Source organism: Clarias gariepinus, chromosome 13 (genome assembly GCF_024256425.1).
Source record: "Clarias gariepinus isolate MV-2021 ecotype Netherlands chromosome 13, CGAR_prim_01v2, whole genome shotgun sequence".
NCBI classification, from domain to species: domain Eukaryota; kingdom Metazoa; phylum Chordata; class Actinopteri; order Siluriformes; family Clariidae; genus Clarias; species Clarias gariepinus.
The window spans coordinates 31,989,581-32,013,977 of NC_071112.1; the positions used below are offsets into that span (position 1 = coordinate 31,989,581).

The following is a 24,397-nucleotide window of genomic DNA, read 5'->3' on the forward strand; positions in this document are numbered from 1 at the left end:
ATGCTTCGTCCTTTGTGGGACAGATGACTCAAATATTACAGTCCATTAATTCTCTTTACTGATAAGATGAGCTAATTGATTTCTTTAATATGTCTTCTTGGTTTGCCTCATTAAGGAGGAAAAATAATGGAAAGGAATGAAGTGAAAATCCACTCTGGAATTCACTTTCCACACACACAGAGGGAACGAAAAAGGCACAGATGAGGTCGTCTCGACTGACGAACACACTTCAATACAACCTTTACTAAACAATACAAAGTTGTTTGAATTATCTTCACAACGCTATCTGGCCAATGAATCGTACTAATGGCAACGGTTACGGAAAGCATTTTCAGATTCTGTTAGGGAATTTGTCACACGCTGGCCGTCTGTCTGTTGCTAACTAAGAGGTTTGCTGAACATTTTTTTAGCTTTGAGCATTTGCCCGAGAACATCTCCTCTTTGGGAGCGGCAGGTCGCTGTGTGGGAAAATCGGCAGGAACGCAGACCCAATATAGCCTGATAAATGCTTCAGTTCTCCAGGAAAGGCACACCAGCAAACCACCCGGCCTGAGGAAGCCCACCATGGCAGTCGCCTACCTGGTTCTGCCTGAAGGGGAATTTGGCACATGAATGAGCCGCAAAAGCCAGGTTAATTTTAGATGGGGAGAGACGACAAAGCAACATTCCCATACCGGGAGTCGAACCCGGGCCGCCTGGGTGAAAACCAGGAATCCTGACCGCTAGACCAAATGGGACGACGGGGAAGGAAAACGCCACCCTGGGAGGGTTGCGTCCCTTGGGCAGACCACAGGAATTTTCCAGGTGAGCAGCTGCCAAAGTTTTGAGTCGCGCTGGTAAGAATCTGAGCTCTGTTGTGGTCAACAAGTGGTATTGACAAGAACATTGCACGGGATCAAAGAGAGCCACGCGAGCTTCAAGCCACACATAGACTCTTTGGATCCGTGTTGTGTTGTGTTGTGCTGCTGGCACACCTCTAGCTGTGGTGAAATGAGATCCTTGGTCTTTTGTAGCAAGCCAGCACAATAAGCACCATAGCATGAGGATTCCCTGCTTTTCGGGGATTAAGGGAGCTCATACCCCAGCGGAAATGCAGCTGCTGGAGTGGGTCGCACGAGCGCAACTTTGGACCGGGGTAAAAGCAAAACCGAGCCAGCCAGGAGTCGAACCTAAAATCTTCTGATCCGTAGTCAGACGCGTTATCCATTGCGCCACTGGCCCACGGGAGGAGTGACGTTCTACATACATGTGTCATTTCTCAGCCAACACGGGCCAGGAGGAAAGGCCTTGCAGTGAGGCGATAGTCGCAAAACCAACTGCCGTGACCCGGATTCGAACCGGGGTTGCTGCGGCCACAACGCAGAGTACTAACCACTATACGATCACGGCGCGCCAGACTTCCGGTAAAGCGACGCCGTCCTTCCAGCTGGAAGTCAGACGCTGCTGGATGTACCGTGGGAAGTACTGGCAAATCGCTTCGCCCGCGTGCACTGGGGAAACTTCATTTTCCATGTAGTCTTCAATGCATTTGCAACACTCACAACTAGGCAATGGTTATAATTACATGCAAACGTCCACCAAAATTCGCACAAGGTCTTGCAACATGCTTCGTCCTTTGTGGGACAGATGATTCAAATATTACAGTCCATTAATTCTCTTTACTGATAAGATGAGCTAATTGATTTCTTTAATATGTCTTCTTGGTTTGCCTCATTAAGGAGGAAAAATAATGGAAAGAATTGAAGTGAAAATCCACTCTGGAATTCACTTTCCACACACACAGAGGGAACGAAAAAGGCACAGATGAGGTCGTCTCGACTGACGAACACACTTCAATACAACCTTTACTAAACAATACAAAGTTGTTTGAATTATCTTCACATCGCTATCTGGCCAATGAATCGTACTAATGGCAACGGTTACGGAAAGCATTTTCAGATTCTGTTAGGGAATTTGTCACACGCTGGCCGTCTGTCTGTTGCTAACTAAGAGGTTTGCTGAACATTTTTTTAGCTTTGAGCATTTGCCAGAGAACAGCTCCTCTTTGGGAGCGGCAGGTCGCTGTGTGGGAATATCGGCAGGAACGCAGACCCAATATAGCCTGATAAATGCTTCAGTTCTCCAGGAAAGGCACACCTGCCAAAAACCCGGCCTGAGGAAGCCCATCATGGCAGTCGCCTACCTGGTTCTGCCTGAAGGGGAATTTGGCACATGAATGAGCCGCAAAAGCCAGGTTAATTTTAGATGGGGAGAGACGACAAAGCAACATTCCCATACCGGGAGTCGAACCCGGGCCGCCTGGGTGAAAACCAGGAATCCTGACCGCTAGACCATATGGGACGACTGGGGAAGGAAAACGCCACCCTGGGAGGGTTGCGTCCCTTGGGCAGACCACAGGAATTTTCCAGGTGAGCAGCTGCCAAAGTTTTGAGTCGCGCTGGTAAGAATCTGAGCTCTGTTGTGGTCAACAAGTGGTATTGACAAGAACATTGCACGGGATCAAAGAGAGCCACGCGAGCTTCAAGCCACACATAGACTCTTTGGATCCGTGTTGTGTTGTGTTGTGCTGCTGGCACACCTCTAGCTGTGGTGAAATGAGATCCTTGGTCTTTTGTAGCAAGCCAGCACAATAAGCACCATAGCATGAGGATTCCCTGCTTTTCGGGGATTAAGGGAGCCCATACCCCAGCGGAAATGCAGCTGCTGGAGTGGGTCGCACGAGCACAACTTTGGACCGGGGTAAAAGCAAACCGAGCCAGCCAGGAGTCGAACCTAGAATCTTCTGATCCGTAGTCAGACGCGTTATCCATTGCGCCACTGGCCCACGGGAGGAGTGACGTTCTACATACATGTGTCATTTCTCAGCCAACACGGGCCAGGAGGAAAGGCCTTGCAGTGAGGCGATAGTCGCAAAACCAACTGCCGTGACCCGGATTCGAACCGGGGTTGCTGCGGCCACAACGCAGAGTACTAACCACTATACGATCACGGCGCGCCAGACTTCCGGTAAAGCAATGCCGTCCTTCCAGCTGGAAGTCAGACGCTGCTGGATGTACCGTGGGAAGTACTGGCAAATCGCTTCGCCCGCGTGCACTGGGGAAACTTCATTTTCCATGTAGTCTTCAATGCATTTGCAACACTCACAACTAGGCAATGGTTATAATTACATGCAAACGTCCACCAAAATTCGCACAAGGTCTTGCAACATGCTTCGTCCTTTGTGGGACAGATGATTCAAATATTACAGTCCATTAATTCTCTTTACTGATAAGATGAGCTAATTGATTTCTTTAATATGTCTTCTTGGTTTGCCTCATTAAGGAGGAAAAATAATGGAAAGAATTGAAGTGAAAATCCACTCTGGAATTCACTTTCCACACACACAGAGGGAACGAAAAAGGCACAGATGAGGTCGTCTCGACTGACGAACACACTTCAATACAACCTTTACTAAACAATACAAAGTTGTTTGAATTATCTTCACATCGCTATCTGGCCAATGAATCGTACTAATGGCAACGGTTACGGAAAGCATTTTCAGATTCTGTTAGGGAATTTGTCACACGCTGGCCGTCTGTCTGTTGCTAACTAAGAGGTTTGCTGAACATTTTTTTAGCTTTGAGCATTTGCCAGAGAACAGCTCCTCTTTGGGAGCGGCAGGTCGCTGTGTGGGAATATCGGCAGGAACGCAGACCCAATATAGCCTGATAAATGCTTCAGTTCTCCAGGAAAGGCACACCTGCCAAAAACCCGGCCTGAGGAAGCCCATCATGGCAGTCGCCTACCTGGTTCTGCCTGAAGGGGAATTTGGCACATGAATGAGCCGCAAAAGCCAGGTTAATTTTAGATGGGGAGAGACGACAAAGCAACATTCCCATACCGGGAGTCGAACCCGGGCCGCCTGGGTGAAAACCAGGAATCCTGACCGCTAGACCATATGGGACGACCGGGGAAGGAAAACGCCACCCTGGGAGGGTTGCGTCCCTTGGGCAGACCACAGGAATTTTCCAGGTGAGCAGCTGCCAAAGTTTTGAGTCGCGCTGGTAAGAATCTGAGCTCTGTTGTGGTCAACAAGTGGTATTGACAAGAACATTGCACGGGATCAAAGAGAGCCACGCGAGCTTCAAGCCACACATAGACTCTTTGGATCCGTGTTGTGTTGTGTTGTGCTGCTGGCACACCTCTAGCTGTGGTGAAATGAGATCCTTGGTCTTTTGTAGCAAGCCAGCACAATAAGCACCATAGCATGAGGATTCCCTGCTTTTCGGGGATTAAGGGAGCCCATACCCCAGCGGAAATGCAGCTGCTGGAGTGGGTCGCACGAGCACAACTTTGGACCGGGGTAAAAGCAAACCGAGCCAGCCAGGAGTCGAACCTAGAATCTTCTGATCCGTAGTCAGACGCGTTATCCATTGCGCCACTGGCCCACGGGAGGAGTGACGTTCTACATACATGTGTCATTTCTCAGCCAACACGGGCCAGGAGGAAAGGCCTTGCAGTGAGGCGATAGTCGCAAAACCAACTGCCGTGACCCGGATTCGAACCGGGGTTGCTGCGGCCACAACGCAGAGTACTAACCACTATACGATCACGGCGCGCCAGACTTCCGGTAAAGCAATGCCGTCCTTCCAGCTGGAAGTCAGACGCTGCTGGATGTACCGTGGGAAGTACTGGCAAATCGCTTCGCCCGCGTGCACTGGGGAAACTTCATTTTCCATGTAGTCTTCAATGCATTTGCAACACTCACAACTAGGCAATGGTTCTAATTACATGCAAACGTCCACCAAAATTCGCACAAGGTCTTGCAACATGCTTCGTCCTTTGTGGGACAGATGACTCAAATATTACAGTCCATTAATTCTCTTTACTGATAAGATGAGCTAATTGATTTCTTCAATATGTCTTCTTGGTTTGCCTCATTAAGGAGGAAAAATAATGGAAAGGAGTGAAGTAAAAATCCACTCTGGAATTCACTTTCCACACACACAGAGGGAACGAAAAAGGCACAGATGAGGTCGTCTCGACTGACGAACACACTTCAATACAACCTTTACTAAACAATACAAAGTTGTTTGAATTTTCTTCACATCGCTATCTGGCCAATGAATCGTACTAATGGCAACGGTTACGGAAAGCAATTTCAGATTCTGTTAGGGAATTTGTCACACGCTGGCCGTCTGTCTGTTGCTAACTAAGAGGTTTGCTGAACATTTTTTTAGCTTTGAGCATTTGCCCGAGAACAGCTCCTCTTTGGGAGCGGCAGGTCGCTGTGTGGGAAAATCGGCAGGAACGCAGACCCAATATAGCCTGATAAATGCTTCAGTTCTCCAGGAAAGGCACACCAGCAAACCAGCCGGCCTGAGGAAGCCCACCATGGCAGTCGCCTACCTGGTTCTGCCTGAAGGGGAATTTGGCACATGAATGAGCCGCAAAAGCCAGGTTAATTTTAGAGGGGGAGAGACGACAAAGCAACATTCCCATACCGGGAGTCGAACCCGGGCCGCCTGGGTGAAAACCAGGAATCCTGACCGCTAGACCATATGGGACGACCGGCGAAGGAAAACGCCACCCTGGGAGGGTTGCGTCCCTTGGGCAGACCACAGGAATTTTCCAGGTGAGCAGCTGCCAAAGTTTTGAGTCGCGCTGGTAAGAATCTGAGCTCTGTTGTGGTCAACAAGTGGTATTGACAAGAACATTGCACGGGATCAAAGAGAGCCACGCGAGCTTCAAGCCACACATAGACTCTTTGGATCCGTGTTGTGTTGTGTTGTGCTGCTGGCACACCTCTAGCTGTGGTGAAATGAGATCCTTGGTCTTTTGTAGCAAGCCAGCACAATAAGCACCATAGCATGAGGATTCCCTGCTTTTCGGGGATTAAGGGAGCTCATACCCCAGCGGAAATGCAGCTGCTGGAGTGGGTCGCACGAGCACAACTTTGGACCGGGGTAAAAGCAAAACCGAGCCAGCCAGGAGTCGAACCTAAAATCTTCTGATCCGTAGTCAGACGCGTTATCCATTGCGCCACTGGCCCACGGGAGGAGTGACGTTCTACATACATGTGTCATTTCTCAGCCAACACGGGCCAGGAGGAAAGGCCTTGCAGTGAGGCGATAGTTGCAAAACCAACTGCCGTGACCCGGATTCGAACCGGGGTTGCTGCGGCCACAACGCAGAGTACTAACCACTATACGATCACGGCGCGCCAGACTTCCGGTAAAGCTACGCCGTCCTTCCAGCTGGAAGTCAGACGCTGCTGGATGTACCGTGGGAAGTACTGGCAAATCGCTTCGCCCGCGTGCACTGGGGAAACTTCATTTTCCATGTAGTCTTCAATGCATTTGCAACACTCACAACTAGGCAATGGTTCTAATTACATGCAAACGTCCACCAAAATTCGCACAAGGTCTTGCAACATGCTTCGTCCTTTGTGGGACAGATGACTCAAATATTACAGTCCATTAATTCTCTTTACTGATAAGATGAGCTAATTGATTTCTTTAATATGTCTTCTTGGTTTGCCTCATTAAGGAGGAAAAATAATGGAAAGAATTGAAGTGAAAATCCACTCTGGAATTCACTTTCCACACACACAGAGGGAACGAAAAAGGCACAGATGAGGTCGTCTCGACTGACGAACACACTTCAATACAACCTTTACTAAACAATACAAAGTTGTTTGAATTATCTTCACATCGCTATCTGGCCAATGAATCGTACTAATGGCAACGGTTACGGAAAGCATTTTCAGATTCTGTTAGGGAATTTGTCACACGCTGGCCGTCTGTCTGTTGCTAACTAAGAGGTTTGCTGAACATTTTTTTAGCTTTGAGCATTTGCCCGAGAACAGCTCCTCTTTGGGAGCGGCAGGTCGCTGTGTGGGAATATCGGCAGGAACGCAGACCCAATATAGCCTGATAAATGCTTCAGTTCTCCAGGAAAGGCACACCTGCCAAAAACCCGGCCTGAGGAAGCCCATCATGGCAGTCGCCTACCTGGTTCTGCCTGAAGGGGAATTTGGCACATGAATGAGCCGCAAAAGCCAGGTTAATTTTAGATGGGGAGAGACGACAAAGCAACATTCCCATACCGGGAGTCGAACCCGGGCCGCCTGGGTGAAAACCAGGAATCCTGACCGCTAGACCATATGGGACGACCAGGGAAGGAAAACGCCACCCTGGGAGGGTTGCGTCCCTTGGGCAGACCACAGGAATTTTCCAGGTGAGCAGCTGCCAAAGTTTTGAGTCGCGCTGGTAAGAATCTGAGCTCTGTTGTGGTCAACAAGTGGTATTGACAAGAACATTGCACGGGATCAAAGAGAGCCACGCGAGCTTCAAGCCACACATAGACTCTTTGGATCCGTGTTGTGTTGTGTTGTGCTGCTGGCACACCTCTAGCTGTGGTGAAATGAGATCCTTGGTCTTTTGTAGCAAGCCAGCACAATAAGCACCATAGCATGAGGATTCCCTGCTTTTCGGGGATTAAGGGAGCCCATACCCCAGCGGAAATGCAGCTGCTGGAGTGGGTCGCACGAGCACAACTTTGGACCGGGGTAAAAGCAAACCGAGCCAGCCAGGAGTCGAACCTAGAATCTTCTGATCCGTAGTCAGACGCGTTATCCATTGCGCCACTGGCCCACGGGAGGAGTGACGTTCTACATACATGTGTCATTTCTCAGCCAACACGGGCCAGGAGGAAAGGCCTTGCAGTGAGGCGATAGTCGCAAAACCAACTGCCGTGACCCGGATTCGAACCGGGGTTGCTGCGGCCACAACGCAGAGTACTAACCACTATACGATCACGGCGCGCCAGACTTCCGGTAAAGCGACGCCGTCCTTCCAGCTGGAAGTCAGACGCTGCTGGATGTACCGTGGGAAGTACTGGCAAATCGCTTCGCCCGCGTGCACTGGGGAAACTTCATTTTCCATGTAGTCTTCAATGCATTTGCAACACTCACAACTAGGCAATGGTTCTAATTACATGCAAACGTCCACCAAAATTCGCACAAGGTCTTGCAACATGCTTCGTCCTTTGTGGGACAGATGACTCAAATATTACAGTCCATTAATTCTCTTTACTGATAAGATGAGCTAATTGATTTCTTTAATATGTCTTCTTGGTTTGCCTCATTAAGGAGGAAAAATAATGGAAAGGAATGAAGTAAAAATCCACTCTGGAATTCACTTTCCACACACACAGAGGGAACGAAAAAGGCACAGATGCGCTCGTCTCGACTGACGAACACACTTCAATACAACCTTTACTAAACAATACAAAGTTGTTTGAATTTTCTTCACATCGCTATCTGGCCAATGAATCGTACTAATGGCAACGGTTACGGAAAGCAATTTCAGATTCTGTTAGGGAATTTGTCACACGCTGGCCGTCTGTCTGTTGCTAACTAAGAGGTTTGCTGAACATTTTTTTAGCTTTGAGCATTTGCCCGAGAACAGCTCCTCTTTGGGAGCGGCAGGTCGCTGTGTGGGAATATCGGCAGGAACGCAGACCCAATATAGCCTGATAAATGCTTCAGTTCTCCAGGAAAGGCACACCTGCCAAAAACCCGGCCTGAGGAAGCCCATCATGGCAGTCGCCTACCTGGTTCTGCCTGAAGGGGAATTTGGCACATGAATGAGCCGCAAAAGCCAGGTTAATTTTAGATGGGGAGAGACGACAAAGCAACATTCCCATACCGGGAGTCGAACCCGGGGAAGGAAAACGCCACCCTGGGAGGGTTGCGTCCCTTGGGCAGACCACAGGAATTTTCCAGGTGAGCAGCTGCCAAAGTTTTGAGTCGCGCTGGTAAGAATCTGAGCTCTGTTGTGGTCAACAAGTGGTATTGACAAGAACATTGCACGGGATCAAAGAGAGCCACGCGAGCTTCAAGCCACACATAGACTCTTTGGATCCGTGTTGTGTTGTGTTGTGCTGCTGGCACACCTCTAGCTGTGGTGAAATGAGATCCTTGGTCTTTTGTAGCAAGCCAGCACAATAAGCACCATAGCATGAGGATTCCCTGCTTTTCGGGGATTAAGGGAGCCCATACCCCAGCGGAAATGCAGCTGCTGGAGTGGGTCGCACGAGCACAACTTTGGACCGGGGTAAAAGGAAACCGAGCCAGCCAGGAGTCGAACCTAGAATCTTCTGATCCGTAGTCAGACGCGTTATCCATTGCGCCACTGGCCCACGGCAGGAGTGACGTTCTACATACATGTGTCATTTCTCAGCCAACACGGGCCAGGAGGAAAGGCCTTGCAGTGAGGCGATAGTCGCCAAACCAACTGCCGTGACCCGGATTCGAACCGGGGTTGCTGCGGCCACAACGCAGAGTACTAACCACTATACGATCAGGGCGCGCCAGACTTCCGGTAAAGCTACGCCGTCCTTCCAGCTGGAAGTCAGACGCTGCTGGATGTACCGTGGGAAGTACTGGCAAATCGCTTCGCCCGCGTGCACTGGGGAAACTTCATTTTCAATGTAGTCTTCAATGCATTTGCAACACTCACAACTAGGCAATGGTTCTAATTACATGCAAACGTCCACCAAAATTCGCACAAGGTCTTGCAACATGCTTCGTCCTTTGTGGGACAGATGATTCAAATATTAAAGTCCATTAATTCTCTTTACTGATAAGATGAGCTAATTGATTTCTTTAATATGTCTTCTTGGTTTGCCTCATTAAGGAGGAAAAATAATGAAAAGGAATGAAGTGAAAATCCACTCTGGAATTCACTTTCCACACACACAGAGGGAACGAAAAAGGCACAGATGAGGTCGTCTCGACTGACGAACACACTTCAATACAACCTTTACTAAACAATACAAAGTTGTTTGAATTATCTTCACATCACTATCTGGCCAATGAATCGTACTAATGGCAACGGTTACGGAAAGCATTTTCAGATTCTGTTAGGGAATTTGTCACACGCTGGCCGTCTGTCTGTTGCTAACTAAGAGGTTTGCTGAACATTTTTTTAGCTTTGAGCATTTGCCCGAGAACAGCTCCTCTTTGGGAGCGGCAGGTCGCTGTGTGGGAATATCGGCAGGAACGCAGACCCAATATAGCCTGATAAATGCTTCAGTTCTCCAGGAAAGGCACACCAGCCAAAAACCCGGCCTGAGGAAGCCCATCATGGCAGTCGCCTACCTGGTTCTGCCTGAAGGGGAATTTGGCACATGAATGAGCCGCAAAAGCCAGGTTAATTTTAGATGGGGAGAGACGACAAAGCAACATTCCCATACCGGGAGTCGAACCCGGGCCGCCCGGGTGAAAACCAGGAATCCTGACCGCTAAACCATATGGGACGACCGGGGAAGGAAAACGCCACCCTGGGAGGGTTGCGTCCCTTGGGCAGACCACAGGAATTTTCCAGGTGAGCAGCTGCCAAAGTTTTGAGTCGCGCTGGTAAGAATCTGAGCTCTGTTGTGGTCAACAAGTGGTATTGACAAGAACATTGCACGGGATCAAAGAGAGCCACGCGAGCTTCAAGCCACACATAGACTCTTTGGATCCGTGTTGTGTTGTGTTGTGCTGCTGGCACACCTCTAGCTGTGGTGAAATGAGATCCTTAGTCTTTTGTAGCAAGCCAGCACAATAAGCACCATAGCATAAGGATTCCCTGCTTTTCGGGGATTAAGGGAGCCCATACCCCAGCGGAAATGCAGCTGCTGGAGTGGGTCGCACGAGCACAACTTTGGACCGGGGTAAAAGCAAACCGAGCCAGCCAGGAGTCGAACCTAGAATCTTCTGATCCGTAGTCAGACGCGTTATCCATTGCGCCACTGGCCCACGGGAGGACTGATGTTCTACATACATGTGTCATTTCTCAGCCAACACGGGCCAGGAGGAAAGGCCTTGCAGTGAGGCGATAGTCGCCAAACCAACTGCCGTGACCCGGATTCGAACCGGGGTTGCTGCGGCCACAACGCAGAGTACTAACCACTATACAATAACGGCGCGCCAGACTTCCGGTAAAGCTACGCCGTCCTTCCAGCTGGAAGTCAGACGCTGCTGGATGTACCGTGGGAAGTACTGGCAAATCGCTTCGCCCGCGTGCACTGGGGAAACTTCATTTTCCATGTAGTCTTCAATGCATTTGCAACACTCACAACTAGGCAATGGTTCTAATTACATGCAAACGTCCACCAAAATTCGCACAAGGTCTTGCAACATGCTTCGTCCTTTGTGGGACAGATGACTCAAATATTACAGTCCATTAATTCTCTTTACTGATAAGATGAGCTAATTGATTTCTTTAATATGTCTTCTTGGTTTGCCTCATTAAGGAGGAAAAATAATGGAAAGGAATGAAGTGAAAATCCACTCTGGAATTCACTTTCCACACACACAGAGGGAACGAAAAAGGCACAGATGAGGTCGTCTCGACTGACGAACACACTTCAATACAACCTTTACTAAACAATACAAAGTTGTTTGAATTATCTTCACAACGCTATCTGGCCAATGAATCGTACTAATGGCAACGGTTACGGAAAGCATTTTCAGATTCTGTTAGGGAATTTGTCACACGCTGGCCGTCTGTCTGTTGCTAACTAAGAGGTTTGCTGAACATTTTTTTAGCTTTGAGCATTTGCCCGAGAACAGCTCCTCTTTGGGAGCGGCAGGTCGCTGTGTGGGAAAATCGGCAGGAACGCAGACCCAATATAGCCTGATAAATGCTTCAGTTCTCCAGGAAAGGCACACCAGCAAACCACCCGGCCTGAGGAAGCCCACCATGGCAGTCGCCTACCTGGTTCTGCCTGAAGGGGAATTTGGCACATGAATGAGCCGCAAAAGCCAGGTTAATTTTAGATGGGGAGAGACGACAAAGCAACATTCCCATACCGGGAGTCGAACCCGGGCCGCCTGGGTGAAAACCAGGAATCCTGACCGCTAGACCAAATGGGACGACGGGGAAGGAAAACGCCACCCTGGGAGGGTTGGGTCCCTTGGGCAGACCACAGGAATTTTCCAGGTGAGCAGCTGCCAAAGTTTTGAGTCGCGCTGGTAAGAATCTGAGCTCTGTTGTGGTCAACAAGTGGTATTGACAAGAACATTGCACGGGATCAAAGAGAGCCACGCGAGCTTCAAGCCACACATAGACTCTTTGGATCCGTGTTGTGTTGTGTTGTGCTGCTGGCACACCTCTAGCTGTGGTGAAATGAGATCCTTGGTCTTTTGTAGCAAGCCAGCACAATAAGCACCATAGAATGAGGATTCCCTGCTTTTCGGGGATTAAGGGAGCTCATACCCCAGCGGAAATGCAGCTGCTGGAGTGGGTCGCACGAGCACAACTTTGGACCGGGGTAAAAGCAAAACCGAGCCAGCCAGGAGTCGAACCTAAAATCTTCTGATCCGTAGTCAGACGCGTTATCCATTGCGCCACTGGCCCACGGGAGGAGTGACGTTCTACATACATGTGTCATTTCTCAGCCAACACGGGCCAGGAGGAAAGGCCTTGCAGTGAGGCGATAATTGCAAAACCAACTGCCGTGACCCGGATTCGAACCGGGGTTGCTGCGGCCACAACGCAGAGTACTAACCACTATACGATCAGGGCGCGCCAGACTTCCGGTAAAGCTACGCCGTCCTTCCAGCTGGAAGTCAGACGCTGCTGGATGTACCGTGGGAATGACTGGCAAATCGCTTCGCCCGCGTGCACTGGGGAAACTTCATTTTCCATGTAGTCTTCAATGCATTTGCAACACTCACAACTAGGCAATGGTTCTAATTACATGCAAACGTCCACCAAAATTCGCACAAGGTCTTGCAACATGCTTCGTCCTTTGTGGGACAGATGATTCAAATATTACAGTCCATTAATTCTCTTTACTGATAAGATGAGCTAATTGATTTCTTTAATATGTCTTCTTGGTTTGCCTCATTAAGGAGAAAAAATAATGGAAAGAATTGAAGTGAAAATCCACTCTGGAATTCACTTTCCACACACACAGAGGGAACGAAAAAGGCACAGATGAGGTCGTCTCGACTGACGAACACACTTCAATACAACCTTTACTAAACAATACAAAGTTGTTTGAATTATCTTCACATCGCTATCTGGCCAATGAATCGTACTAATGGCAACGGTTACGGAAAGCATTTTCAGATTCTGTTAGGGAATTTGTCACACGCTGGCCGTCTGTCTGTTGCTAACTAAGAGGTTTGCTGAACATTTTTTTAGCTTTGAGCATTTGCCCGAGAACAGCTCCTCTTTGGGAGCGGCAGGTCGCTGTGTGGGAATATCGGCAGGAACGCAGACCCAATATAGCCTGATAAATGCTTCAGTTCTCCAGGAAAGGCACACCTGCCAAAAACCCGGCCTGAGGAAGCCCATCATGGCAGTCGCCTACCTGGTTCTGCCTGAAGGGGAATTTGGCACATGAATGAGCCGCAAAAGCCAGGTTAATTTTAGATGGGGAGAGACGACAAAGCAACATTCCCATACCGGGAGTCGAACCCGGGCCGCCTGGGTGAAAACCAGGAATCCTGACCGCTAGACCATATGGGACGACTGGGGAAGGAAAACGCCACCCTGGGAGGGTTGCGTCCCTTGGGCAGACCACAGGAATTTTCCAGGTGAGCAGCTGCCAAAGTTTTGAGTCGCGCTGGTAAGAATCTGAGCTCTGTTGTGGTCAACAAGTGGTATTGACAAGAACATTGCACGGGATCAAAGAGAGCCACGCGAGCTTCAAGCCACACATAGACTCTTTGGATCCGTGTTGTGTTGTGTTGTGCTGCTGGCACACCTCTGGCTGTGGTGAAATGAGATCCTTGGTCTTTTGTAGCAAGCCAGCACAATAAGCACCATAGCATGAGGATTCCCTGCGTTTCGGGGATTAAGGGAGCCCATACCCCAGCGGAAATGCAGCTGCTGGAGTGGGTCGCACGAGCACAACTTTGGACCGGGGTAAAAGCAAACCGAGCCAGCCAGGAGTCGAACCTAGAATCTTCTGATCCGTAGTCAGACGCGTTATCCATTGCGCCACTGGCCCACGGGAGGAGTGACGTTCTACATACATGTGTCATTTCTCAGCCAACACGGGCCAGGAGGAAAGGCCTTGCAGTGAGGCGATAGTTGCAAAACCAACTGCCGTGACCCGGATTCGAACCGGGGTTGCTGCGGCCACAACGCAGAGTACTAACCACTATACGATCAGGGCGCGCCAGACTTCGGGTAAAGCTACGCCGTCCTTCCAGCTGGAAGTCAGACGCTGCTGGATGTACCGTGGGAAGTACTGGCAAATCGCTTCGCCCGCGTGCACTGGGGAAACTTCATTTTCCATGTAGTCTTCAATGCATTTGCAACACTCACAACTAGGCAATGGTTCTAATTACATGCAAACGTCCACCAAAATTCGCACAAGGTCTTGCAACATGCTTCGTCCTTTGTGGGACAGATGACTCAAATATTACAGTCCATTAATTCTCTTTACTGATAAGATGAGCTAATTGATTTCTTTAATATGTCTTCTTGGTTTGCCTCATTAAGGAGGAAAAATAATGGAAAGGAATGAAGTAAAAATCCACTCTGGAATTCACTTTCCACACACACAGAGGGAACGAAAAAGGCACAGATGGGGTCGTCTCGACTGACGAACACACTTCAATACAACCTTTACTAAACAATACAAAGTTGTTTGAATTATCTTCACATCGCTATCTGGCCAATGAATCGTACTAATGGCAACGGTTACGGAAAGCATTTTCAGATTCTGTTAGGGAATTTGTCACACGCTGGCCGTCTGTCTGTTGCTAACTAAGAGGTTTGCTGAACATTTTTTTAGCTTTGAGCATTTGCCCGAGAACAGCTCCTCTTTGGGAGCGGCAGGTCGCTGTGTGGGAATATCGGCAGGAACGCAGACCCAATATAGCCTGATAAATGCTTCAGTTCTCCAGGAAAGGCACACCAGCCAAAAACCCGGCCTGAGGAAGCCCATCATGGCAGTCGCCTACCTGGTTCTGCCTGAAGGGGAATTTGGCACATGAATGAGCCGCAAAAGCCAGGTTAATTTTAGATGGGGAGAGATGACAAAGCAACATTCCCATACCGGGAGTCGAACCCGGGCCGCCTGGGTGAAAACCAGGAATCCTGACCGCTAAACCATATGGGACGACCGGGGAAGGAAAACGCCACCCTGGGAGGGTTGCGTCCCTTGGGCAGACCACAGGAATTTTCCAGGTGAGCAGCTGCCAAAGTTTTGAGTCGCGCTGGTAAGTATCTGAGCTCTGTTGTGGTCAACAAGTGGTATTGACAAGAACATTGCACGGGATCAAAGAGAGCCACGCGAGCTTCAAGCCACACATAGACTCTTTGGATCCGTGTTGTGTTGTGTTGTGCTGCTGGCACACCTCTAGCTGTGGTGAAATGAGATCCTTGGTCTTTTGTAGCAAGCCAGCACAATAAGCACCATAGCATGAGGATTCCCTGCTTTTCGGGGATTAAGGGAGCCCATACCCCAGCGGAAATGCAGCTGCTGGAGTGGGTCGCACGAGCACAACTTTGGACCGGGGTAAAAGCAAACCGAGCCAGCCAGGAGTCGAACCTAGAATCTTCTGATCCGTAGTCAGACGCGTTATCCATTGCGCCACTGGCCCACGGGAGGAGTGACGTTCTACATACATGTGTCATTTCTCAGCCAACACGGGCCAGGAGGAAAGGCCTTGCAGTGAGGCGATAGTTGCAAAACCAACTGCCGTGACCCGGATTCGAACCGGGGTTGCTGCGGCCACAACGCAGAGTACTAACCACTATACGATCAGGGCGCGCCAGACTTCCGGTAAAGCGACGCCGTCCTTCCAGCTGGAAGTCAGACGCTGCTGGATGTACCGTGGGAAGTACTGGCAAATCGCTTCGCCCGCGTGCACTGGGGAAACTTTATTTTCCATGTAGTCTTCAATGCATTTGCAACACTCACAACTAGGCAATGGTTCTAATTACATGCAAACGTCCACCAAAATTCGCACAAGGTCTTGCAACATGCTTCGTCCTTTGTGGGACAGATGATTCAAATATTACAGTCCATTAATTCTCTTTATTGATAAGATGAGCTAATTGATTTCTTTAATATGTCTTCTTGGTTTGCCTCATTAAGGAGGAAAAATAATGGAAAGGAATGAAGTGAAAATCCACTCTGGAATTCACTTTCCACACACACAGAGGGAACGAAAAAGGCACAGATGAGGTCGTCTCGACTGACGAACACACTTCAATACAACCTTTACTAAACAATACAAAGTTGTTTGAATTATCTTCACAACGCTATCTGGCCAATGAATCGTACTAATGGCAACGGTTACGGAAAGCATTTTCAGATTCTGTTAGGGAATTTGTCACACGCTGGCCGTCTGTCTGTTGCTAACTAAGAGGTTTGCTGAACATTTTTTTAGCTTTGAGCATTTGCCCGAGAACAGCTCCTCTTTAGGACCGGCAGGTCGCTGTGTGGGAAAATCGGCAGGAACGCAGACCCAATATAGCCTGATAAATGCTTCAGTTCTCCAGGAAAGGCACACCAGCAAACCACCCGGCCTGAGGAAGCCCACCATGGCAGTCGCCTACCTGGTTCTGCCTAAAGGGGAATTTGGCACATGAATGAGCCGCAAAAGCCAGGTTAATTTTAGATGGGGAGAGACGACAAAGCAACATTCCCATACCGGGAGTCGAACCCGGGCCGCCTGGGTGAAAACCAGGAATCCTGACCGCTAGACCATGTGGGACGACCGGGGAAGGAAAACGCCACCCTGGGAGGGTTGCGTCCCTTAGGCAGACCACAGGAATTTTCCAGGTGAGCAGCTGCCAAAGTTTTGAGTCGCGCTGGTAAGAATCTGAGCTCTGTTGTGGTCAACAAGTGGTATTGACAAGAACATTGCATGGGATCAAAGAGAGCCACGCGAGCTTCAAGCCACACATAGACTCTTTGGATCCGTGTTGTGTTGTGTTGTGCTGCTGGCACACCTCTAGCTGTGGTGAAATGAGATCCTTGGTCTTTTGTAGCAAGCCAGCACAATAAGCACCATAGCATGAGGATTCCCTGCTTTTCGGGGATTAAGGGAGCCCATACCCCAGCGGAAATGCAGCTGCTGGAGTGGGTCGCACGAGCACAACTTTGGACCGGGGTAAAAGCAAACCGAGCCAGCCAGGAGTCGAACCAAGAATCTTCTGATCCGTAGTCAGACGCGTTATCCATTGCGCCACTGGCCCACGGGAGGAGTGACGTTCTACATACATGTGTCATTTCTCAGCCAACACGGGCCAGGAGGAAAGGCCTTGCAGTGAGGCGATAGTCGCAAAACCAACTGCCGTGACCCGGATTCGAACCGGGGTTGCTGCGGCCACAACGCAGAGTACTAACCACTATACGATCAGGGCGCGCCAGACTTCCGGTAAAGCTACGCCGTCCTTCCAGCTGGAAGTCAGACGCTGCTGGATGTACCGTGGGAAGTACTGGCAAATCGCTTCGCCCGCGTGCACTGGGAAAACTTCATTTTCCATGTAGTCTTCAATGCATTTGCAACACTCACAACTAGGCAATGGTTCTAATTACATGCAAACGTCCACCAAAATTCGCACAAGGTCTTGCAACATGCTTCGTCCTTTGTGGGACAGATGATTCAAATATTACAGTCCATTAATTCTCTTTATTGATAAGATGAGCTAATTGATTTCTTTAATATGTCTTCTTGGTTTGCCTCATTAAGGAGGAAAAATAATGGAAAGGAATGAAGTGAAAATCCACTCTGGAATTCACTTTCCACACACACAGAGGGAACGAAAAAGGCACAGATGAGGTCGTCTCGACTGACGAACACACTTCAATACAACCTTTACTAAACAATACAAAGTTGTTTGAATTATCTTCACATCGCTATCTGGCCAATGAATCGTACTAATGGCAACGGTTACGGAAAGCATTTTCAGATTCTGTTAGGGAATTTGTCACACGCTGGCCGTCTGTCTGTTGCTAACTAAGAGGTTTGCTGAACATTTTTTTAGCTTTGAGCATTTGCCCGAGAACAGCTCCTCTTTGGGAGCGGCAGGTCGCTGTGTGGGAATATCGGCAGGAACGCAGACCCAATATAGCCTGATAAATGCTTCAGTTCTCCAGGAAAGGCACACCAGCCAAAAACCCGGCCTGAGGAAGCCCATCATGGCAGTCGCCTACCTGGTTCTGCCTGAAGGGGAATTTGGCACATGAATGAGCCGCAAAAGCCAGGTTAATTTTAGATGGGGAGAGATGACAAAGCAACATTCCCATACCGGGAGTCGAACCCGGGCCGCCTGGGTGAAAACCAGGAATCCTGACCGCTAAACCATATGGGACGACCGGGGAAGGAAAACGCCACCCTGGGAGGGTTGCGTCCCTTGGGCAGACCACAGGAATTTTCCAGGTGAGCAGCTGCCAAAGTTTTGAGTCGCGCTGGTAAGTATCTGAGCTCTGTTGTGGTCAACAAGTGGTATTGACAAGAACATTGCACGGGATCAAAGAGAGCCACGCGAGCTTCAAGCCACACATAGACTCTTTGGATCCGTGTTGTGTTGTGTTGTGCTGCTGGCACACCTCTAGCTGTGGTGAAATGAGATCCTTGGTCTTTTGTAGCAAGCCAGCACAATAAGCACCATAGCATGAGGATTCCCTGCTTTTCGGGGATTAAGGGAGCCCATACCCCAGCGGAAATGCAGCTGCTGGAGTGGGTCGCACGAGCACAACTTTGGACCGGGGTAAAAGCAAACCGAGCCAGCCAGGAGTCGAACCTAGAATCTTCTGATCCGTAGTCAGACGCATTATCCATTGCGCCACTGGCCCACGGGAGGAGTGACGTTCTACATACATGTGTCATTTCTCAGCCAACACGGGCCAGGAGGAAAGGCCTTGCAGTGAGGCGATAGTCGCAAAACCAACTGCCGTGACCCGGATTCGAACCGGGGTTGCTGCGGCCACAACGCAGAGTACTAACCACTATACGATCACGGCGCGCCAGACTTCCGGTAAAGCTACGCCGTCCTTCCAGCTGGAAGTCAGACGCTGCTGGATGTACCGTGGGAAGTACTGGCAAATCGCTTCGCCCGCGTGCACTGGGAAAACTTCATTTTCCATGTAGTCTTCAATGCATTTGCAACACTCACAACTAGGCAATGGTTCTAATTACATGCAAACGTCCACCAAAATTCGCACAAGGTCTTGCAACATGCTTCGTCCTTTGTGGGACAGATGATTCAAATATTACAGTCCATTAATTCTCTTTACTGATAAGATGAGCTAATTGATTTCTTTAATATGTCTTCTTGGTTTGCCTCATTAAGGAGGAAAAATAATGGAAAGGAATGAAGTGAAAATCCACTCTGGAATTCACTTTCCACACACACAGAGGGAACGAAAAAGGCACAGATGAGGTCGTCTCGACTGACGAACACACTTCAATACAACCTTTACTAAACAATACAAAGTTGTTTGAATTATCTTCACATCGCTATCTGGCCAATGAATCGTACTAATGGCAACGGTTACGGAAAGCATTTTCAGATTCTGTTAGGGAATTTGTCACACGCTGGCCGTCTGTCTGTTGCTAACTAAGAGGTTTGCTGAACATTTTTTTAGCTTTGAGCATTTGCCCGAGAACAGCTCCTCTTTGGGAGCGGCAGGTCGCTGTGTGGGAATATCGGCAGGAACGCAGACCCAATATAGCCTGATAAATGCTTCAGTTCTCCAGGAAAGGCACACCAGCCAAAAACGCGGCCTGAGGAAGCCCATCATGGCAGTCGCCTACCTGGTTCTGCCTGAAGGGGAATTTGGCACATGAATGAGCCGCAAAAGCCAGGTTAATTTTAGATGGGGAGAGATGACAAAGCAACATTCCCATACCGGGAGTCGAACCCGGGCCGCCTGGGTGAAAACCAGGAATCCTGACCGCTAAACCATATGGGACGACCAGGGAAGGAAAACGCCACCCTGGGAGGGTTGCGTCCCTTGGGCAGACCACAGGAATTTTCCAGGTGAGCAGCTGCCAAAGTTTTGAGTCGCGCTGGTAAGAATCTGAGCTCTGTTGTGGTCAACAAGTGGTATTGACAAGAACATTGCACGGGATCAAAGAGAGCCACGCGAGCTTCAAGCCACACATAGACTCTTTGGATCCGTGTTGTGTTGTGTTGTGCTGCTGGCACACCTCTAGCTGTGGTGAAATGAGATCCTTGGTCTTTTGTAGCAAGCCAGCACAATAAGCACCATAGCATGAGGATTCCCTGCTTTTCGGGGATTAAGGGAGCCCATACCCCAGCGGAAATGCAGCTGCTGGAGTGGGTCGCACGAGCACAACTTTGGACCGGGGTAAAAGCAAACCGAGCCAGCCAGGAGTCGAACCTAGAATCTTCTGATCCGTAGTCAGACGCGTTATCCATTGCGCCACTGGCCCACGGGAGGAGTGACGTTCTACATACATGTGTCATTTCTCAGCCAACACGGGCCAGGAGGAAAGGCCTTGCAGTGAGGCGATAGTCGCAAAACCAACTGCCGTGACCCGGATTCGAACCGGGGTTGCTGCGGCCACAACGCAGAGTACTAACCACTATACGATCACGGCGCGCCATACTTCCGGTAAAGCTACGCCGTCCTTTCAGCTGGAAGTCAGACGCTGCTGGATGTACCGTGGGAAGTACTGGCAAATCGCTTCGCCCGCGTGCACTGGGGAAACTTCATTTTCCATGTAGTCTTCAATGCATTTGCAACACTCACAACTAGGCAATGGTTCTAATTACATGCAAACGTCCACCAAAATTCGCACAAGGTCTTGCAACATGCTTCGTCCTTTGTGGGACAGATGATTCAAATATTACAGTCCATTAATTCTCTTTACTGATAAGATGAGCTAATTGATTTCTTTAATATGTCTTCTTGGTTTGCCTCATTAAGGAGGAAAAATAATGGAAAGGAATGAAGTAAAAATCCACTCTGGAATTCACTTTCCACACACACAGAGGGAACGAAAAAGGCACAGATGGGGTCGTCTCGACTGACGAACACACTTCAATACAACCTTTACTAAACAATACAAAGTTGTTTGAATTTTCTTCACATCGCTATCTGGCCAATGAATCGTACTAATGGCAACGGTTACGGAAAGCATTTTCAGATTCTGTTAGGGAATTTGTCACACGCTGGCCGTCTGTCTGTTGCTAACTAAGAGGTTTGCTGAACATTTTTTTAGCTTTGAGCATTTGCCCGAGAACAGCTCCTCTTTGGGAGCGGCAGGTCGCTGTGTGGGAAAATCGGCAGGAACGCAGACCCAATATAGCCTGATAAATGCTTCAGTTCTCCAGGAAAGGCACACCAGCAAACCACCCGGCCTGAGGAAGCCCACCATGGCAGTCGCCTACCTGGTTCTGCCTGAAGGGGAATTTGGCACATGAATGAGCCGCAAAAGCCAGGTTAATTTTAGATGGGGAGAGACGACAAAGCAACATTCCCATACCGGGAGTCGAACCCGGGCCGCCTGGGTGAAAACCAGGAATCCTGACCGCTAGACCATATGGGACTACCGGGGAAGGAAAACGCCACCCTGGGAGGGTTGCGTCCCTTGGGCAGACCACAGGAATTTTCCAGGTGAGCAGCTGCCAAAGTTTTGAGTCGCGCTGGTAAGAATCTGAGCTCTGTTGTGGTCAACAAGTGGTATTGACAAGAACATTGCACGGGATCAAAGAGAGCCACGCGAGCTTCAAGCCACACATAGACTCTTTGGATCCGTGTTGTGTTGTGTTGTGCTGCTGGCACACCTCTAGCTGTGGTGAAATGAGATCCTTGGTCTTTTGTAGCAAGCCAGCACAATAAGCACCATAGCATGAGGATTCCCTGCTTTTCGGGGATTAAGGGAGCCCATACCCCAGCGGAAATGCAGCTGCTGGAGTGGGTCGCACGAGCACAACTTTGGACCGGGGTAAAAGCAAACCGAGCCAGCCAGGAGTCGAACCTAGAATCTTCTAATCCGTAGTCAGACGCGTTATCCATTGCGCCACTGGCCCACGGGAGGAGTGGCGTCCTACATACATGTGTCATTTCTCAGCCAACACGGGCCAGGAGGAAAGGCCTTGCAGTGAGGCGATAGTCGCAAAACCAACTGCCGTGACCCGGATTCGAACCGGGGTTGCTGCGGCCACAACGCAGAGTACTAACCACTATACGATCACGGCGCACCAGACTACCAGTGAAGCTACGCCGTCCTTCCAGCTGGAAGTCAGACGCTGCTGGATGTACCGTGGGAAGTACTGGCAAATCGCTTCGCCCGCGTGCACTGGGGAAACTTCATTTTCCATGTAGTCTTCAACGCATTTGCAACACTCACAACTAGGCAATGGTTCTAATTACATGCAAACGTCCACCAAAATTCGCACAAGGTCTTGCAACATGCTTCGTCCTTTGTGGGACACATGACTTAAATATTACAGTCCATTAATTCACTTTACTGATAAGATGAGCCAATTGATTTCTTTAAAATGTCTTCTTGGTTTGCCTCATTAAGGAGGAAAAATAATGGAAAGGAATGAAGTAAAAATCCACTCTGGAATTCACTTTCCACACACACAGAGGGAACGAAAAAGGCACAGATGAGGTCGTCTCGACTGACGAACACACTTCAATACAACCTTTACTAAACAATACAAAGTTGTTTGAATTATCTTCACATCGCTATCTGGCCAATGAATCGTACTAATGGCAACGGTTACGGAAAGCATTTTCAGATTCTGTTAGGGAATTTGTCACACGCTGGCCGTCTGTCTGTTGCTAACTAAGAGGTTTGCTGAACATTTTTTTAGCTTTGAGCATTTGCCCGAGAACAGCTCCTCTTTGGGAGCGGCAGGTCGCTGTGTGGGAAAATCGGCAGGAACGCAGACCCAATATAGCCTGATAAATGCTTCAGTTCTCCAGGAAAGGCACACCAGCAAACCACCCGGCCTGAGGAAGCCCACCATGGCAGTCGCCTACCTGGTTCTGCCTGAAGGGGAATTTGGCACATGAATGAGCCGCAAAAGCCAGGTTAATTTTAGATGGGGAGAGACGACAAAGCAACATTCCCATACCGGGAGTCGAACCCGGGCCGCCTGGGTGAAAACCAGGAATCCTGACCGCTAGACCATATGGGACTACCGGGGAAGGAAAACGCCACCCTGGGAGGGTTGCGTCCCTTGGGCAGACCACAGGAATTTTCCAGGTGAGCAGCTGCCAAAGTTTTGAGTCGCGCTGGTAAGAATCTGAGCTCTGTTGTGGTCAACAAGTGGTATTGACAAGAACATTGCACGGGATCAAAGAGAGCCACGCGAGCTTCAAGCCACACATAGACTCTTTGGATCCGTGTTGTGTTGTGTTGTGCTGCTGGCACACCTCTAGCTGTGGTGAAATGAGATCCTTGGTCTTTTGTAGCAAGCCAGCACAATAAGCACCATAGCATGAGGATTCCCTGCTTTTCGGGGATTAAGGGAGCCCATACCCCAGCGGAAATGCAGCTGCTGGAGTGGGTCGCACGAGCACAACTTTGGACCGGGGTAAAAGCAAACCGAGCCAGCCAGGAGTCGAACCTAGAATCTTCTGATCCGTAGTCAGACGCGTTATCCATTGCGCCACTGGCCCACGGGAGGAGTGACGTTCTACATACATGTGTCATTTCTCAGCCAACACGGGCCAGGAGGAAAGGCCTTGCAGTGAGGCGATAGTCGCAAAACCAACTGCCGTGACCCGGATTCGAACCGGGGTTGCTGCGGCCACAACGCAGAGTACTAACCACTATACGATCACGGCGCGCCAGACTTCCGGTAAAGCTACGCCGTCCTTCCAGCTGGAAGTCAGACGCTGCTGGATGTACCGTGGGAAGTACTGGCAAATCGCTTCGCCCGCGTGCACTGGGGAAACTTCATTTTCCATGTAGTCTTCAATGCATTTGCAACACTCACAACTAGGCAATGGTTCTAATTACATGCAAACGTCCACCAAAATTCGCACAAGGTCTTGCAACATGCTTCGTCCTTTGTGGGACAGATGACTCAAATATTACAGTCCATTAATTCTCTTTACTGATAAGATGAGCTAATTGATTTCTTTAATATGTCTTCTTGGTTTGCCTCATTAAGGAGGAAAAATAATGGAAAGGAATGAAGTGAAAATCCACTCTGGAATTCACTTTCCACACACACAGAGGGAACGAAAAAGGCACAGATGGGGTCGTCTCGACTGACGAACACACTTCAATACAAACTTTACTAAACAATACAAAGTTGTTTGAATTTTCTTCACATCGCTATCTGGCCAATGAATCGTACTAATGGCAACGGTTACGGAAAGCATTTTCAGATTCTGTTAGGGAATTTGTCACACGCTGGCCGTCTGTCTGTTGCTAACTAAGAGGTTTGCTGAACATTTT

General features: G+C 49.3%; 38 non-coding genes across 38 annotated transcripts; all 38 read right to left on the reverse strand.

The window, feature by feature from the left end:
• Positions 1–665: 665 nt before the first annotated feature.
• Positions 666–737, reverse strand: trnae-uuc (transfer RNA glutamic acid (anticodon UUC)). The gene has a single exon. It is a non-coding gene; the product is annotated as a tRNA-Glu (tRNA).
• A 411-nt stretch (positions 738–1,148) lies between these two features.
• Positions 1,149–1,221, reverse strand: trnar-acg (transfer RNA arginine (anticodon ACG)). The gene has a single exon. It is a non-coding gene; the product is annotated as a tRNA-Arg (tRNA).
• A 96-nt stretch (positions 1,222–1,317) lies between these two features.
• On the reverse strand, positions 1,318–1,389 carry trnah-gug (transfer RNA histidin (anticodon GUG)). The gene has a single exon. It is a non-coding gene; the product is annotated as a tRNA-His (tRNA).
• An 879-nt stretch (positions 1,390–2,268) lies between these two features.
• trnae-uuc (transfer RNA glutamic acid (anticodon UUC)) lies at positions 2,269–2,340 on the reverse strand. The gene has a single exon. It is a non-coding gene; the product is annotated as a tRNA-Glu (tRNA).
• Positions 2,341–2,751: 411 nt separating this feature from the next.
• On the reverse strand, positions 2,752–2,824 carry trnar-acg (transfer RNA arginine (anticodon ACG)). Its single transcript has one exon. It is a non-coding gene; the product is annotated as a tRNA-Arg (tRNA).
• Positions 2,825–2,920: 96 nt separating this feature from the next.
• On the reverse strand, positions 2,921–2,992 carry trnah-gug (transfer RNA histidin (anticodon GUG)). The gene has a single exon. It is a non-coding gene; the product is annotated as a tRNA-His (tRNA).
• Positions 2,993–3,871: 879 nt separating this feature from the next.
• Positions 3,872–3,943, reverse strand: trnae-uuc (transfer RNA glutamic acid (anticodon UUC)). The gene has a single exon. It is a non-coding gene; the product is annotated as a tRNA-Glu (tRNA).
• Positions 3,944–4,354: 411 nt separating this feature from the next.
• On the reverse strand, positions 4,355–4,427 carry trnar-acg (transfer RNA arginine (anticodon ACG)). Its single transcript has one exon. It is a non-coding gene; the product is annotated as a tRNA-Arg (tRNA).
• Positions 4,428–4,523: 96 nt separating this feature from the next.
• trnah-gug (transfer RNA histidin (anticodon GUG)) lies at positions 4,524–4,595 on the reverse strand. The gene has a single exon. It is a non-coding gene; the product is annotated as a tRNA-His (tRNA).
• Positions 4,596–5,474: 879 nt separating this feature from the next.
• trnae-uuc (transfer RNA glutamic acid (anticodon UUC)) lies at positions 5,475–5,546 on the reverse strand. Its single transcript has one exon. It is a non-coding gene; the product is annotated as a tRNA-Glu (tRNA).
• Positions 5,547–5,958: 412 nt separating this feature from the next.
• Positions 5,959–6,031, reverse strand: trnar-acg (transfer RNA arginine (anticodon ACG)). The gene has a single exon. It is a non-coding gene; the product is annotated as a tRNA-Arg (tRNA).
• Positions 6,032–6,127: 96 nt separating this feature from the next.
• trnah-gug (transfer RNA histidin (anticodon GUG)) lies at positions 6,128–6,199 on the reverse strand. Its single transcript has one exon. It is a non-coding gene; the product is annotated as a tRNA-His (tRNA).
• Positions 6,200–7,078: 879 nt separating this feature from the next.
• trnae-uuc (transfer RNA glutamic acid (anticodon UUC)) lies at positions 7,079–7,150 on the reverse strand. The gene has a single exon. It is a non-coding gene; the product is annotated as a tRNA-Glu (tRNA).
• Positions 7,151–7,561: 411 nt separating this feature from the next.
• Positions 7,562–7,634, reverse strand: trnar-acg (transfer RNA arginine (anticodon ACG)). The gene has a single exon. It is a non-coding gene; the product is annotated as a tRNA-Arg (tRNA).
• A 96-nt stretch (positions 7,635–7,730) lies between these two features.
• Positions 7,731–7,802, reverse strand: trnah-gug (transfer RNA histidin (anticodon GUG)). Its single transcript has one exon. It is a non-coding gene; the product is annotated as a tRNA-His (tRNA).
• A 1,308-nt stretch (positions 7,803–9,110) lies between these two features.
• trnar-acg (transfer RNA arginine (anticodon ACG)) lies at positions 9,111–9,183 on the reverse strand. The gene has a single exon. It is a non-coding gene; the product is annotated as a tRNA-Arg (tRNA).
• Positions 9,184–10,230: 1,047 nt separating this feature from the next.
• trnae-uuc (transfer RNA glutamic acid (anticodon UUC)) lies at positions 10,231–10,302 on the reverse strand. Its single transcript has one exon. It is a non-coding gene; the product is annotated as a tRNA-Glu (tRNA).
• A 411-nt stretch (positions 10,303–10,713) lies between these two features.
• trnar-acg (transfer RNA arginine (anticodon ACG)) lies at positions 10,714–10,786 on the reverse strand. The gene has a single exon. It is a non-coding gene; the product is annotated as a tRNA-Arg (tRNA).
• Positions 10,787–11,833: 1,047 nt separating this feature from the next.
• On the reverse strand, positions 11,834–11,905 carry trnae-uuc (transfer RNA glutamic acid (anticodon UUC)). Its single transcript has one exon. It is a non-coding gene; the product is annotated as a tRNA-Glu (tRNA).
• A 411-nt stretch (positions 11,906–12,316) lies between these two features.
• On the reverse strand, positions 12,317–12,389 carry trnar-acg (transfer RNA arginine (anticodon ACG)). The gene has a single exon. It is a non-coding gene; the product is annotated as a tRNA-Arg (tRNA).
• A 1,047-nt stretch (positions 12,390–13,436) lies between these two features.
• On the reverse strand, positions 13,437–13,508 carry trnae-uuc (transfer RNA glutamic acid (anticodon UUC)). The gene has a single exon. It is a non-coding gene; the product is annotated as a tRNA-Glu (tRNA).
• A 411-nt stretch (positions 13,509–13,919) lies between these two features.
• trnar-acg (transfer RNA arginine (anticodon ACG)) lies at positions 13,920–13,992 on the reverse strand. The gene has a single exon. It is a non-coding gene; the product is annotated as a tRNA-Arg (tRNA).
• A 1,047-nt stretch (positions 13,993–15,039) lies between these two features.
• On the reverse strand, positions 15,040–15,111 carry trnae-uuc (transfer RNA glutamic acid (anticodon UUC)). The gene has a single exon. It is a non-coding gene; the product is annotated as a tRNA-Glu (tRNA).
• A 411-nt stretch (positions 15,112–15,522) lies between these two features.
• On the reverse strand, positions 15,523–15,595 carry trnar-acg (transfer RNA arginine (anticodon ACG)). The gene has a single exon. It is a non-coding gene; the product is annotated as a tRNA-Arg (tRNA).
• Positions 15,596–16,642: 1,047 nt separating this feature from the next.
• Positions 16,643–16,714, reverse strand: trnae-uuc (transfer RNA glutamic acid (anticodon UUC)). Its single transcript has one exon. It is a non-coding gene; the product is annotated as a tRNA-Glu (tRNA).
• Positions 16,715–17,125: 411 nt separating this feature from the next.
• Positions 17,126–17,198, reverse strand: trnar-acg (transfer RNA arginine (anticodon ACG)). The gene has a single exon. It is a non-coding gene; the product is annotated as a tRNA-Arg (tRNA).
• A 1,047-nt stretch (positions 17,199–18,245) lies between these two features.
• trnae-uuc (transfer RNA glutamic acid (anticodon UUC)) lies at positions 18,246–18,317 on the reverse strand. The gene has a single exon. It is a non-coding gene; the product is annotated as a tRNA-Glu (tRNA).
• Positions 18,318–18,728: 411 nt separating this feature from the next.
• Positions 18,729–18,801, reverse strand: trnar-acg (transfer RNA arginine (anticodon ACG)). Its single transcript has one exon. It is a non-coding gene; the product is annotated as a tRNA-Arg (tRNA).
• A 96-nt stretch (positions 18,802–18,897) lies between these two features.
• Positions 18,898–18,969, reverse strand: trnah-gug (transfer RNA histidin (anticodon GUG)). The gene has a single exon. It is a non-coding gene; the product is annotated as a tRNA-His (tRNA).
• Positions 18,970–19,848: 879 nt separating this feature from the next.
• Positions 19,849–19,920, reverse strand: trnae-uuc (transfer RNA glutamic acid (anticodon UUC)). The gene has a single exon. It is a non-coding gene; the product is annotated as a tRNA-Glu (tRNA).
• Positions 19,921–20,331: 411 nt separating this feature from the next.
• On the reverse strand, positions 20,332–20,404 carry trnar-acg (transfer RNA arginine (anticodon ACG)). The gene has a single exon. It is a non-coding gene; the product is annotated as a tRNA-Arg (tRNA).
• A 96-nt stretch (positions 20,405–20,500) lies between these two features.
• trnah-gug (transfer RNA histidin (anticodon GUG)) lies at positions 20,501–20,572 on the reverse strand. The gene has a single exon. It is a non-coding gene; the product is annotated as a tRNA-His (tRNA).
• An 879-nt stretch (positions 20,573–21,451) lies between these two features.
• trnae-uuc (transfer RNA glutamic acid (anticodon UUC)) lies at positions 21,452–21,523 on the reverse strand. The gene has a single exon. It is a non-coding gene; the product is annotated as a tRNA-Glu (tRNA).
• Positions 21,524–21,934: 411 nt separating this feature from the next.
• On the reverse strand, positions 21,935–22,007 carry trnar-acg (transfer RNA arginine (anticodon ACG)). The gene has a single exon. It is a non-coding gene; the product is annotated as a tRNA-Arg (tRNA).
• Positions 22,008–22,103: 96 nt separating this feature from the next.
• Positions 22,104–22,175, reverse strand: trnah-gug (transfer RNA histidin (anticodon GUG)). The gene has a single exon. It is a non-coding gene; the product is annotated as a tRNA-His (tRNA).
• An 879-nt stretch (positions 22,176–23,054) lies between these two features.
• trnae-uuc (transfer RNA glutamic acid (anticodon UUC)) lies at positions 23,055–23,126 on the reverse strand. Its single transcript has one exon. It is a non-coding gene; the product is annotated as a tRNA-Glu (tRNA).
• A 411-nt stretch (positions 23,127–23,537) lies between these two features.
• trnar-acg (transfer RNA arginine (anticodon ACG)) lies at positions 23,538–23,610 on the reverse strand. Its single transcript has one exon. It is a non-coding gene; the product is annotated as a tRNA-Arg (tRNA).
• A 96-nt stretch (positions 23,611–23,706) lies between these two features.
• Positions 23,707–23,778, reverse strand: trnah-gug (transfer RNA histidin (anticodon GUG)). Its single transcript has one exon. It is a non-coding gene; the product is annotated as a tRNA-His (tRNA).
• Between the last annotated feature and the right edge of the window lie 619 nt (positions 23,779–24,397).